Consider the following 14,322-nt stretch of genomic DNA (forward strand, 5'->3'; position numbering starts at 1 on the left):
CTAATCAGACTCTTGCACTGAAGCCATGCGAGTATAACACCATTTCTAGAAGGCAGCTTCACATGCATGGACTGTGCATTGCTGTAACATGGGGGCAAATCCAAGTTTAGAATGCACTGCGTCAGCATACTGCACTTGCATAAGTTTGTTTCCCTTCCAATTTTTAAATATCATTCTCTGGTTTCTTCTTCAAATACTAGTTTTATGCTGGTGTGTTGGGTTTCTGCCAACAGCCTCTCTCCAGTAATAGCAATTCATGCCTGTCTTGAAGTAGAATCTTTAACAGAATGAGGTCTTGTTTCATTGTTCAAACACAAGCACTTCCAGCAGAGGTCAAGAAATAACCAGGAGCACAAAGCGTGACATTTTAGTGCGCTTCACTTTAATCTTTCCATTTCTGGGGTTAATTACATCCTCCCATACAGAAAGGTGCATGAAAAAGGGCAGCAATAACATGAAGATTCCCACCCATCCCACTCATGGACTGTTTGTCACATTCCCATCAGGGAAGGGGCTACGCAGTATCCACACAATTAGACTCAAAAACAGTTACTTCCCCCAAGCCAACAGGCTGATCAACACTTACACCCATTAACCCACCCCACTACTACATATACATCACTTAGCGTTTCTATTTACAATCAGTCTATTGTATGTACATTGTGTTTCATAGGATTACTTTCATATTTATATTTATTGGTTTTTTATTGTATTCTTTATGCTTATTATGTTTTTTTATGCTGCATCAGAAGTGGAGTAATAATCATTTCATTCTCCATTACACTCGTGTACTGAAGAATGACAATAAATAATCTTGAACAACCCACAAAGCATAGACCAGAGAGCCAACACACATCCATCTCAGCAACTCACTGATTTAGCCAAATCATTTGGAAACTTTCTAAACTCAGTATGTATGTCGTTAAAGCTCACACTTGCTACTGAGTAATGTTACAGATAAACTATCTCATACACGTCAGTTCTTGCATATCTGAACTGTATTCTAGGGAGGCTTGATCAGTAAGGAGCAATAACTCCCTCTTGGTAGGTCCAGTTGTATGTTGCTGCACAAAAATCAAAAAAACCTGCCAACTATCTAGGTAACTAATTGTGATATTTCTATCTAAAAACAAAAACATGCCCACTTCTGTTCCATCATATGGCAGAGTTTTGCAATTAATCAGTATGTTTTAGACAGGTAAAATTGAATCTTATGCCAGAGTTTTATAGCACAGACATCCCACTGAGTCCATGCAGTCCATTAAGCACCAAGTTCGTCCATCTCATTTTATTCTCCCTGCACCCTCATCACATTCCATCATTAAAATTGTAATTATCATTCAATGATGACACATCTTAATAAATGGTATAAAACCAGTTCATAATGCAGAGCTGTGGATTTGATGCGCAACTCTGAAAAGGCCCACAGCTAACAGAATTGCACCTATGGTCTAAGATACAACTGCAAGCAGAAACAGAGAAACAGTGCAATATTTTATCACTGATGATCCAAATACTTAAAGGGGGCTTAAAGGTAATTCAGATAGAACAAATGCTATTTAAATTCAAAATGCTGACTCCGCATAAGGTAAAGTAAATCTAGCAAACAAAAGAACAATGTTAAGTGTAAATCAGAACCCACGAACAACCATAAAAGAATGTACACATCTATGGCTTTATTATTACTCACTTTTCAGATTTATTTATCGCATGTACATTGAAACACATAGTGAAGTGTGCTGTTTGTAATAGCAACCTACACACTCAAGAATATGCTGAGGACAGCCCCCACGTGCCACCACACATTCCAACACCAACATAAGAACATAAGAAATAGGAGCTTTTCAATAAGATCATGGCTGATCTGACCATGGACTCATCTCCACCTACCTGACTTTTCCCCATAACCATCAATTCCCCTACTATGCAAAAATCTATCCAACCTTAGAGCCATAGAACATTACAGCACAGTACAGGCCCCTCAGCCCTCCATGTTGTGCTGACCCACATAATCCTTAAAAAAAGTACTAAACCCACACTACTCCATAACCCTCTATTTTTCTTTCATTCATGCCTCCACAGATGCCTCAGTTACTGGTAAGGCTCCATGGCATAAAAAGGTTGGGAATCCCTGTCCTAGACTTTCCCTCTATTTGAAACATCCTCTCCACACACACTCTATTCAAGCCTCTCAATATCTAGTAGGTTTCAATGAGAACCCTCCTCATTCTAAACCTCATCTTAAATATATCTACTGAGGTGGCCTTCACTGCTTCATTAGGCAGAGAATTCCAGAGATTCACCAGACTTTGGGAAAAGCAGTTCCTCCTCATCGCCGTCCTAAATTTACTCCCCCAAACAACTTTCCTGCCTCTACCTTATAAATCCCTTTCATTAATTTCTACGTTTCTACAGATCTCCTCTCACCTTTCTGAATTCCAGTGAGTACAATCCCAAGCGACTCAATCTCTACTCATAATCTAACCCCCTTATTCTAGAATCAACCTGGTGAACCTCCTCTGCACTGCCTCCAAAGCCAGTACATCCTTCCTCAAGTAAGAAGACCACAATTGCAAGCAGTACTCCAGATGTTGCTTCACCAGTATCCTGTACAGTTGTATCATAACCTCCCTGCTCTTAAATTCAATCCCTCTAGCAATAAAGACCAACATTCTATTTGTCTTCTTGATAGCCTGCTGCACCTGAAAATCAACCTTTTGCATGCACAAGCACTCCCAAATCCTTGCAATCTTTTACCATTTAAATAACAATCTGATCTTCCATTTTTCCTTCCAAAGTGCTCAGCATTTACAATGCCCAGCAGAACAACAGAGAACACACAAAGTGACAAAGCACCAATAGCAAAACAAGATGAGCACTTGAGCCAATTTTGCACGGCTATGGGCTAAATGTTGGAAGATGGGATTAATCAGAATCAGATTTAATATCACTGGCATATGTCGTGAACTGTATTAACTTTATGGCAGCAGTACAATGCAATACACGATAGATAAATATAAAGAAAAACTTGAGTTACATTAAGTATATGTTTATTGAGTAGTTAACATAAGTAGTGCAAAATAACAGAAATAAAAAAGTAGTTCATGGGTTCAATGCCCATTTTGAAATCACATAGCAAAGGGGAAGAAGCTATTTCCGAATTGCTGAGTGTGTATCTTAAGGCTTCTGTACCTCCCTCCTGACAGTAATAGTGTGAAGAGGACATGTCCTGAGTGATGGAGATGCTTAATGATGGACGCCACTTTCCTAAGGCACCGCTCCTTGAACTAGTCTTGGACACTACGGAGGCTCGTACCCGTGATAGAGCTGACTAATTTTACAAGTTTCTGCAACTTATTTTGATCTTGTGCAGTGGCACCCCTCTCCCCCCCCAATGCTAGACAGTGATGCAGCCTGTCAGAATACTCTCCACAGAACATTTGTAGAAGTTTTTGAGTGTTTTAGTTGACAAACCAATCCCCTCTAATGCCAAATGAAATATAGCTACTGTCTTGCCTTTTTTATAGTTGCATCAATATGTTGTGTCCAGGTTAGATCCTCAGAGATATTGATATCCAGGAACTTGAAATTGCTCATTATCTCCATTTCTGATCCCTTTATGATGATTGGTTTGTGTTCCCTCATCTTACCCTTCCTGAAGTCCACAATCAGCTCTTTGGTCTTGCTGATGTTGAGTGAAAGGTTGTTGCTGCAACATCACTCAACTGAATGGAATACAGATGAGTCGCATAAACATGATGGGCCAAATGGCCTGTTTCCATGCCATATGACTCCATGACTCAATATCACTGTATAAATTGCCCAGAAGAAAACCTATAGGATTTTCATGATTTCTTTAAGTCAAAGGCTTATTGGAGTTTACAAAGGTGCACTTAAAGAACACAGCTGAGCAGGCCAATGAATGCTTTGCCTGTGGGTCTGATATGAAGAAATTTAAAAATGCATGAGTACTACTAAAATGACCATACATGGAGGAAAGAGCATTTCTTCATATGGCTTTTTGTGACTCAACAGATGTATTGAGATAAGGTTCAGCTGCCAGCACTTGTCACTCTTGGATAGACTTATGGGTTTGAAGTGGTAGGTATGGTTGGAGAGGGCACAAGAGAGTGCAGATGCTCGAGTCTGGTACAACATACAAGATGCTGAAGGAACTCAGCGGATCAGGCACCATCTACAGAGGGAAATGGGCAGTCAATATTTCTGATCAAGATCCTTTAAGTGAACTGAAAGATAGAAGAGAGATAGCCAGTGCGAAGAGATAGAGGGAAGGGATAGAGAAAAACTTGCAAATGATAAGTGGATCCAGACACTACACAGGCTATTACACAGATAGAAAGAGACTGCTCAGTGGAAAGATCATATGATAAGGGGGCACCATCTTAGGGTGCTTGAAAAAGAGCTAAACTTGTTGCTATGTGTTGGGGAAGGTCTATTTTAAATTGCACAGAAATGGGCTTCATGGATATATTGGAAACCTGGTTTCTGCACGAGTATCTCACTGGCATCTTAGGGCTTTCAAAAGGCACAGAAATTCTGAAAATGTTGCTAGATGTGGGCTGCAAATCACTGTACATCACTAGGCATATCCTTAACCTTAAATGAAAATTGCACATTCCTGTAATTCGCATAAATTCCCAATTCTAATGAATGTTTTATTCTGAACAAAAGAATTCCTGACCTTTGTGTTTCAATTCTCTTAAAAATTCTTCAAGTATTCACTATCATTTAAATGTCAGCTACCCATGTGTGTTTCTGGATGCAAGGCTGATACTGAACATTTATTGTACATCTACTGACAGCTCAACAACCAGTAATGCCTCTACAACTTCAGCACCTTCAATTTGACTACTTACAGGAACCAAAATAATAAGTTCACATGAAGTATAAGCCATTATTTGACCTCTGTCTTAGATCTGGCAGACTGCTAGTTCAATCTCAATTCATGCTCCACTAGGCCTCTCCATTCCCTACAAAATTTCCCTACAGTGAAACAAGATGGTGTCAGCAAACAGCATGACCAATGGTGATGTCCTGCAGACAGTTCACAAAACTACAAACCCCATTTCCAGAAAAGTTGGGATATTTTTCAAAATGCAATAAAAACAAAAATCTGTGATCTGTTAATTCACGTGAAGCTTTATTTAACTGACAAAAGTACAAAGAAAAGATTTTCAATAGTTTTACTGACCAACTTAATTGTATTTTGTAAATATACACAAATTTAGAATTTGATGGCTGCAACACACTCAACAAAAGTTGGGACAGAGGCATGTTTACCATTGTGTTACATCACCTTTCCTTTTAATAACACTTTTTAGTCGTTTTGGAACGGAGGATACTAATTGTAGTAGATTTGTAATTGGAAATTTTGTCCATTCTTGCTTGATACAAGACTTCAGCTGCTCAACAGTCCGTGGTCTCTGTTGTCTGATTCTCCTCTTCATAATGCGCCATACATTTTCAATAAGAGTTAGATCTGGACTGGCAGCAGGCCTGTCAAGCACACGCACTCTGTGTCTACAAAGCCATGCTGTTGTAGCCCGTGCAGAATGTCGTTTGGCATTGTCCTGCTGAAATAAGCATGGACGTCCCAGGAAGAGACATCACCTTGATGGCAACATATGTCTCTCTAAAATCCTAATATACACCTCAGAGTCAATGGTACCTTCACATACATGCAACTCACCCATGCCGTGGGCACTGATGCACCCCCATACCATCACAGATGCTGGCTTTTGCACCTTTCACTGATAACAATCAGGATGGTCGTTTTCATCTTTAGCACGGAGAAGTCAATGCTTGTTTTTTCCGAAAACTAGCTGAAATGTGGACTCATCTGACCACAGCACAAGGTTCCACAATCTTTCGGTCCATCTGAGATGAGCTCGGGCCCAGAGAACTCACCGGCGTTTCTGCATAGAGTTGATGTATGGCTTCCTCCTTGCGTAATACAGTTTCAAGTTGCATTTCTGGATGCAGCGACTGACTGTGTTAAGTGACAATGGTTTTCTGAAGTACTCCCGAGCTCAGGTGGCTATAATTGTCACAGTAACATGACAGTTTCTTAGGCAGTGCCGCCTGAGGGCTCGAAGATCACGTGCGTTCAACAATGGTTTCCGACCTTGCCCTTTACGCATCGAGATGTCTCTGAATTCTCTGAATCTTTTCACAATATTATGTACTGTAGATGTTAAAAGACCTAAATTCTCTGCAATCTTGTGTTGGGAAATGTTCCTTTTGAACTGACTAACAATTTTCTCACGAATTTTGGCACAAAGGGGTGAGCCACGACCCATCCTTGCTTGCAAAGACTGAGCCTTTGATGGACGCTACTTTTATACCCAGTCATGATACCTCCCCTGCTCCAATTAGCCTGCTTAATGTGGAGTCTTCCAAACCGGTGTTACTTGAATACTCTGTGCACTTTTCAATCTTATTTTAACTCTGTCCCAACTTTTGTTGAGTGTGTTGCAGCCATCAAGTTCTAAATTTGTGTATATTTACAAAATACAATTAAGTTGGTCAGTAAAACTATTGAAAATCTTTTCTTTGTAATTTTGTCAGTTAAATAAGGGTTCATGTGAATTAACATATCACAGATTTTTGTTTTTATTGCATTTTGGAAAATATCCCAACTTTTCTGGAAATGGGGTTTGTACTTCTTTTACTTCTTTCAAATATGATTCCATTATTAAGCTGCATGATTTACATTTTAATGATGTATTTTTGGGCCAATTGAGTGATCTGGCGCTTTGCTGTTTCGGAGGGGGTTTGGTGGGGTTTGCAGCAGAGTGTGCAGCCTGGAGGCCAAGAAGCATGGAGACGGGACATACGGCTATGATTGACTCAATTTCTCGCCGATTTCGCTGATTAAAGCATCGAGCAAGATTGAAATCAACAAGGACGAGAGTGGAAGGTGTTCAGGGCCATCTGCCTTCATTTGACTGGTCTCCTTCTCGCACGCTGCTGCTGGAGAAAGGTGCAGGAGTCTTGGGTCTTGGGCAGTTTTATTGACGTGGTTTGTGAATTGGACTTGGTTTTAGAGGGACTCTGCAGTTCACATTACTGTGTTTCTAGTTATTCCTTTTTTATTGCTGTTTTTAAATAGGAGCAAACTGACTCTGAGGCCTGTAGTCAATGAACCACACAGCGCTAAATAGATCTGAACTGAAATAAATTGAACATTCCTAAACTGTTTCAAGGACTCTGCAATCTGATGTCTAATAATCTGTGGGTTATTCACTCATTTTTTGCTGTTTGTTCAATTTGTTCCTTTTTTTGCATATTGGGGATTTGATGTTTTCTTTGAACTGATTCCATGGTGTTTGTTTTGTGGCTGTTTGCGGGAAGATGAATCTCAAGGTTGCATACTGCAGACATACTTTGATAATAAACATGTTTTGAACTTTAGCCCATCCATTTCTATTTTATCAAGAATCAGTTCCCAATTTTGCTGTAAACGTTCATCAGTAAAAGGCACAAACTATAATTATTTGGGGGTATGGGCACAATGGCAGACAAGGAGATGGCAAACAGTAAAATTGGTTTGCAATTCCATTCCCATTAGCAGTTCCCACATACTTGGGGAAATGAAGAGAATGATAACCTTATGGTAAAGCAGTTTTTGGTAACAAGCATGCTTATATGCTGTATCATCTTTTCCAATAGAATACAACATGTCTGAAGGAAGCTGTGTACAAAAAAGATTTAACCCTTATCGTGAATATAACTGCTAATTGTCCATCACAAGCATACAGGCTTCACAAAGTAATGCAACTTACAGGATATGCATCGATTCGAACAATGAAGACAATCTTACTGAACAAGCAACTTGCCTTAATTTCTACTAATTCAACATGAGAAAATCTTCAGAGGCAGAAAATCTTGTGGTACCTAAATACTCCTAACTTCAATAAAGTTCATAAGAAATGGAATTTAGATGGGTAAAACGGCTCTTGCCTTGATAATGCAATAATTTTAATGGGGTTTGTCTATTTCTTCTCTTTATTGGAAAAGCACTCCAAAAATGATGACCAATAAATGTTCATCTAATGCAGGTTCCAAATAGTGAGAATATGAAGATGTACAAACTTCATGTTGTGAATGAATTTCTCGTAGCAGCTTAAGCATCAACATAAATTGTTCAGGTCTACACAGTTACTATATGAAATCAAATAAGGTATACTCGCATCATCAGAAGAGTCTCAAGTATGTTGAAGTACAAATAAATGATATTAAATAAATCCCTGCACAGAAATTTCCAACGGAAAATGAGTTAAAAAAAAACTACAGCCCAACAGATATAAAAATCATAAGAGGTGATAATAAAAACTGTAAGACAATTATAAATTTCAAACCAGATAAGCTGGATTTTGAGCTATAAAGCAGTTTACCAATGCTATATTCCAAAAATCCATTGGGAGGTCCTAAGATTATGAAAGAATTAAGTGCAAACTTATTTCTGTCTTTGCCCTTCATGCTTTTTCAATAGAATCTTTAAGGACTATTGCAAGAATAAATACACAAATAAAAACAAGTTGGAATAGGGTTTTGGCCCGAAATGTCGTCACTACCTCCTCCCATAGATGCTGTCTGGCCTGCTAAGTTCTGCCAGCATTTTGTGTTTTTATTTATTTCCAGCATCTGCAGATTCAATCGTGTGCCTTTGAATTCACTACTGCGAAGCCTCTTCCAGTGATGCCTACACTGAAGAAGTTCAGATCTTTTCTCCGACGGGAGTTCAGCGAGAGCCTCTCTCTCTGCTCCCAAGTTACTATTTCTTCGGCCCTGAAACTTTTGGACCACACTTTCTCTCTACTTCATCCCTCCCCCCACTTCTTATCCCCTCTCCACCATCCCATGTTCCTTCACTCCTGATGAAGGGTTTTGGCCCGAAACGTCGTCACTACCTCCTCCCATAGATGCTGTCTGGCCTGCTAAGTTCTGCCAGCATTTTGTGTTTTTATTTATTTCCAGCATCTGCAGATTCAATCGTGTGCCTTTGAATTCACTACTGCGAAGCCTCTTCCAGTGATGCCTACACTGAAGAAGTTCAGATCTTTTCTCCGACGGGAGTTCAGCGAGAGCCTCTCTCTCTGCTCCCAAGCTACTATTTCTTCGGCCCTGAAACTTTTGGACCACACTTTCTCTCTACTTCATCCCTCCCCCCACTTCTTATCCCCTCTCCACCATCCCATGTTCCTTCACTCCTGATGAAGGGTTTTGGTCCAAAATGTCGTCACTACCTCCTCCCATAGATGCTGTCTGGCCTGCTGAGTTCTGCCAGCATTTTGTGTTTTTATTTATTTCCAGCATCTGCAGATTCACTCGTGTGCCTTAGAATATGCCTTTAATTTTGTCAGATTTATCAAATAATATCCCCCCAATGTCCAGAACGTACGTGGACCCATTGTTGTTGATCACCTTGAACGGCCCCTCGTACAGCCACTGTAGCGGTGCCTGGTGTCCGCCCCTTCGTACAAACACAAACTTACAGTTTGCAGGTCTTTGGGTACACAGGTTGGGGTCCATCCGTGCTGTGAACTCGGTACGGGGGCCAGGTTGCTGAGCCTTTCGCGTAGTCTGTCCAGGACTGCTGCGGGTTCTTCCTCTTGCCCCCTTGGGGCTGGTATGAACTCTCCTGGGACGGCCAGGGGTGCGCCGTACACCAACTCGGCCGACGAGGCGTGCAGATCCTCTTTGGGCGCTGTGCGAATTCCAAGCAGGACCCAGGGAAGCTCGTCCACCCAATTAGGTCCTCTCAGGCGGGCCATGGGAGCCGACTTCAGGTGACGGTGGAAGCGTTCCACTAGTCCGTTCGACTGTGGGTGGTAGGCAGTGGTGTGGTGTAGCTGCGTTCCCAACAGGCTGGCCACAGCCGACCACAGGCTGGAGGTGAACTGGGTGCCTCTGTCGGAGGTAATGTGGGCCGGTACCCTGAAGCGTGCTACCCAGGTTGCAATCAGTGTTCGGGTGCAGGAATCGGCAGATGTGTCGGTGAGCGGGACCGCCCCTGGCCACCTCGTGAACCGGTCTACCATAGTTAGGTGGTACTGCGCTCCTCGGGACACTGGTAGGGGGCCCACGATATCCACATGAATGTGGTCGAACCTCCGGTGGGTGGTTTCGAACTGCTGCGGTGGGGCTCAGATGTGCCGCTGCACCTTGGTTGTTTGGCACTGCGCGCACGTTCTGGCCCATTCACTGACCTGCTTGCAAAGTCCGTGCCATGCGGACTTGCTGGAGACCAGCTGGACGGTTGTCCTGATAGATGGGTGCACCAAACCGAGTATGGAGTCGAAAACTTGCCGCCTCCAGGCTGCCAGGACGATGGGGTGAGGTTGGCTGGTAGCCACGTCGCACAGGAGGGTCCTCTCACCTGGGCCTACAAGAAAGTCCTGCAGCTGCAAACTTGAGACTGCGGTCCTGTAGCTGGGCATCTCGTCGTCTGCCTGCTGCACCTCCGCCAGTGCTGCATAGTCCACCCCCAGGGACAGGGCCTGGACAGCTGGTCTGGAGAGTGCGTCCGCCATGACGTTGTCCTTTCCCGAGACATGCGGGATGTCCGTTGTGTACTCGGAGATGTAGGACAGATGTCGTTGCTGGCGAGCCGACCAGGGATCGGATACCTTCGTGAACGTGAAGGTCAACGGTTTGTGGTCAATGAACACGGTGGACGGCCTGCCTTCTAAGAAGTATCTGAAATGCTGGATTGCCAGATACAGTGCCAACAGCTCCCGGTCGAAAGCACTGTACTTGAGTTCGGGTGGTCGTAGGTGCTTGCTGAAGAATGCCAAGGGTTTCCAGCACCCCACCGACTGCTGCGTCGGATGTGTCCACCATGAGTGCGGTTGGAACTTCCGTTCTGGGGTGCACCAGCATCGCGGCATCTGCCAAGGCTTCCTTGGCTTTAACGAAAGCAGCTGCGGCCTCCTCATCCCAAGTAATGTCCTTGCCTTTACCCGACATCAGGGTGTACAAAGGGCGCATGATACGGGCTGCTGAGGGGAGGAAATGGTGGTAGAAGTTCACCATACCAACGAACTCCTGTAGGCCTTTGACCGTGTTGGGCCGGGCAAAGTGGCGGATTGCGTCTACCTTGGCGGGCAGAGGTGTTGCCCCGTCTTTGGTAATCCTGTGGCCCAGGAAGTCGATGGTATCGAGACTGAACTGGCATTTGGCCGGGTTGATCGTGAGGCCGAAATCACTCAGGCGGGAGTAGAGCTGGCGGAGGTGGGACAGATGCTCCTGGTGACTACTGCTGGCTATAAGGAGGTCGTCCAAGTAGATGAACACAAAGTCCAGGTCACGTCCCACCGCATCCATTAGCTGCCGGAACGTCTGTGTGGCATTCTTCAGGCCGAATGGCATTCGGAGGAACTCGAACAGGCCGAACGGGGTGATAAGTGCTGTTTTGGGGATGTCTTCAGGGTGCACCGGGATTTGATGGTATCCCCGGATGAGGTCTACTTTGGAAAAGATGCTTGCCCCGTGCAGGTTTGCTGCAAAGTCCTGTATGTGTGGCACGGGGTAGCGGTCTGGAGTTGTAGCCTCGTTCAGTCTACGGTAGTCGCCGCATGGTCTCCAACCCCCAGCTGCTTTGGGCACCATGTGCAGGGGGGAGGCCCATGAGCTGTCGGACCTCTGTACGATCCCCAATTCCTCCATCCTCTTGAACTCCTCCTTCGCCAGGCGGAGCTTTTCCGGGGGGGAGCCTTTGTGCGCGGGTGTGGAGGGGTGGTCCCTTGGTTGGGATGTGGTGCTGTACTCCATGTCTGGGCATGGCTGCTGTGAACTGCGGTGCCAGAATCGATGGAAAGTCCGCCAGGATTCTGGTGAATTCATTGTCCGACAGCGTGATGGAGTCCAGGTGTGGGGCCGGCAACTTGGCTTCACCCAGGGAGAACGTCTGGAAAGTCTCGGCATGTACCAGTCTTTCCCCTTGCAAGTCAACCAGCAGGCTGTGAGCTCGCAAGAAGTCCGCCCCCAGGAGTGGTTGGGCCACGGCGGCCAGTGTGAAGTCCCACGTGAATCGGCTAGCGCCGAACTGCAGCTGCACTGTGCGGGTGCCGTAGGTCCGTATCGTGCTGCCGTTTGCGGCCCTCAGGGTGGGTCCTGGCTTCCTGCTGCGGGTGTTGTAGCCCGTCGAGGGCAAGACGCTGATTTCTGCTCTGGTGTCAACCAAGAAGCGGCATCCCAACTGTTTGTTCCAGACGTACAAGAGGCTGTCCTGGTGGCCAGCCGCCATAGTCATTAGTGGCAGCTGGCCCTTGCAGGGCGGGCGACAACGGCGGGCTTTTGTGCCCCACTGCTGGTGCTAGAAACACCACTGTTCACTGGCCTCCTCACTCCTGCCTGTGTGTTGTGTGCGCCCCCCTGCCGGGCCTGGTCTGGTCTGCTGTTGGGCGCGTGGCCTGATAATCTGACCGACGGACGCCACGCTCTCCCTCTTGGCTTTCCACAGCACGTCTGCCTGGGCCGCCACCTTCCGGGGGTCGCTGAAATCTGCGTCAGCCAGCAGCAGATATATGTCCACGGGCAGTTGCTCTAGGAACGCTTGCTCGAACATGAGGCGGGGCTTGTGTCCGTCGGCCAGGGCCAGCATCTCGTTCATCAATGCTGACGGCAGTCTGCCTCCCAAACCGTCCAGGTGAAGCAGGTGGGCACCCTGCTCAAGCCGTGAGAGGCCAAAGGTCCCAATGAGCAGCGCTTTGAATGCTTCATATTTGCCTTCTTCCGGGGGCGACTGTATGAAATCCGCAACCTGGGCAGCCGTCTCCTGGTCAAGGGCGCTCACCACGTGATAGTAACGCGTGGAATCAGAAGATATCTGCCGAATCTGGAACTGGGCTTCTGCTTGGCTAAACCACACGCGTGGTCGCAGCGTCCAGAAAGTCGGCAGTTTTAGCGAAACTGCGTGAACAGATGAAGAGTCGGTCATCTTTGGTCCAAATCCCGTTTGGACCGTCGGGGTCACCAATGTAGCGATGTGCTACACACAGCACTGAAATAACAACACACAGTCAGTAAGTCGTTTCGAGACTAGTTTATTCAAACTTGGCGGTGCTGGCATTTAATCCCTAGCGCCTGCCCTCTCCAGGCGGAAATGACATCAGAGGTGCATTACCAAAGTCTCCCCCCGCGCGCTGGCTATTTGTGAGCCGGTTTGCCTGCGCAGAAAATGGGTCGCCACAATATTTTTAAAGTTGACTGATGTATAACTGAGTAAACTACAATCCAGGATGACAACTGACATCAGCCAATATATTGACATTTTACCTAAGCTTTCAATAACCCAATTCAATGAACTTTGTAAACAATACCTGTCTATTGTAAACATTGTACTAGAAATATTCTAGTACTATGTCTGTTGTTTTTTGATAGGGTCTTGCTTAATCAAGCAACAGCTCTGATGCTCACTCAAATTGGAGGTATTGCTGACATTGTGAATTTTAGTGGGAAAGCCAAAAAAGTAAGGCCTTCAGAGGAAACAACTATTTTTCCATTTAAATGACTAAGGCAACAAGTTTAGCTGAAGATTTTAAGATCAAGATGAATTATTTGGAGCACTGCTATCAAGTACAGATACAGGAGACTGCTCCTTTTCAAAAGGTGCTGAGAAATGACCTGCTATGGAGATCAATACCTTCATCTTTACTGTAAGGACGATGGTTTGACATATAGCAAAAAGAAAGCCCGAATACAGTTGCAGTCCAGATCCACACAGTCTCGAGTCACGAGAAGGCTGCATTAGCCATTTTTATTTTTTCACTGACCAGAAATACGGTAATCTCACAATGTAATTGACTGCTTGAAACTGACCTAGTCAATGTGGTAGATGTGTCATTCAGTCAAAGGCACTTTATCTTCTTGTATGTTTTTGTTTAACCAACCCATTCCACTTGATATTTGTGAGAACACTACAGAATATTAAAAAAAGTTCTGGATGGAGTTTGGGGTTGAAAAAATAGCACTTGGAATCAGCACCTCAAACATAGTGTCGACCAAGCATAATATCTTTGTTAAACTATTGTGGGCTGCACACACTTTAACTCAGTTCTACTTTTGGGTGCCAGATATAAATGATATACTTACTAATACACATGGCACCAGAATGGATCAGAAAATCAGACAGTATATAAACACCATAGAACAATACATCACAGTACAGGCCCTTCAGCCCTCCATGTTGTGCCGACCCATATAATCCTTAAAAAAAAGTACTAAACTCACACTACCCCATAACCCTCCATTTTTCTTTCATCCATGTGCCTGTCCAAGAGGCTCTTAATTACCCTT

At 44.5% G+C, this 14,322-nt stretch overlaps 1 protein-coding gene across 44 annotated transcripts in view; it reads right to left on the reverse strand.

Annotated features, from left to right (window-relative positions):
* The window catches only part of clasp2 (cytoplasmic linker associated protein 2), a 380,510-nt gene that overhangs the window by 77,922 nt on the left and 288,266 nt on the right, over positions 1–14,322 (reverse strand). The window lies entirely within an intron of this gene.

Source organism: Hemitrygon akajei, chromosome 1 (genome assembly GCF_048418815.1).
Source record: "Hemitrygon akajei chromosome 1, sHemAka1.3, whole genome shotgun sequence".
NCBI classification, from domain to species: Eukaryota; Metazoa; Chordata; class Chondrichthyes; order Myliobatiformes; family Dasyatidae; genus Hemitrygon; species Hemitrygon akajei.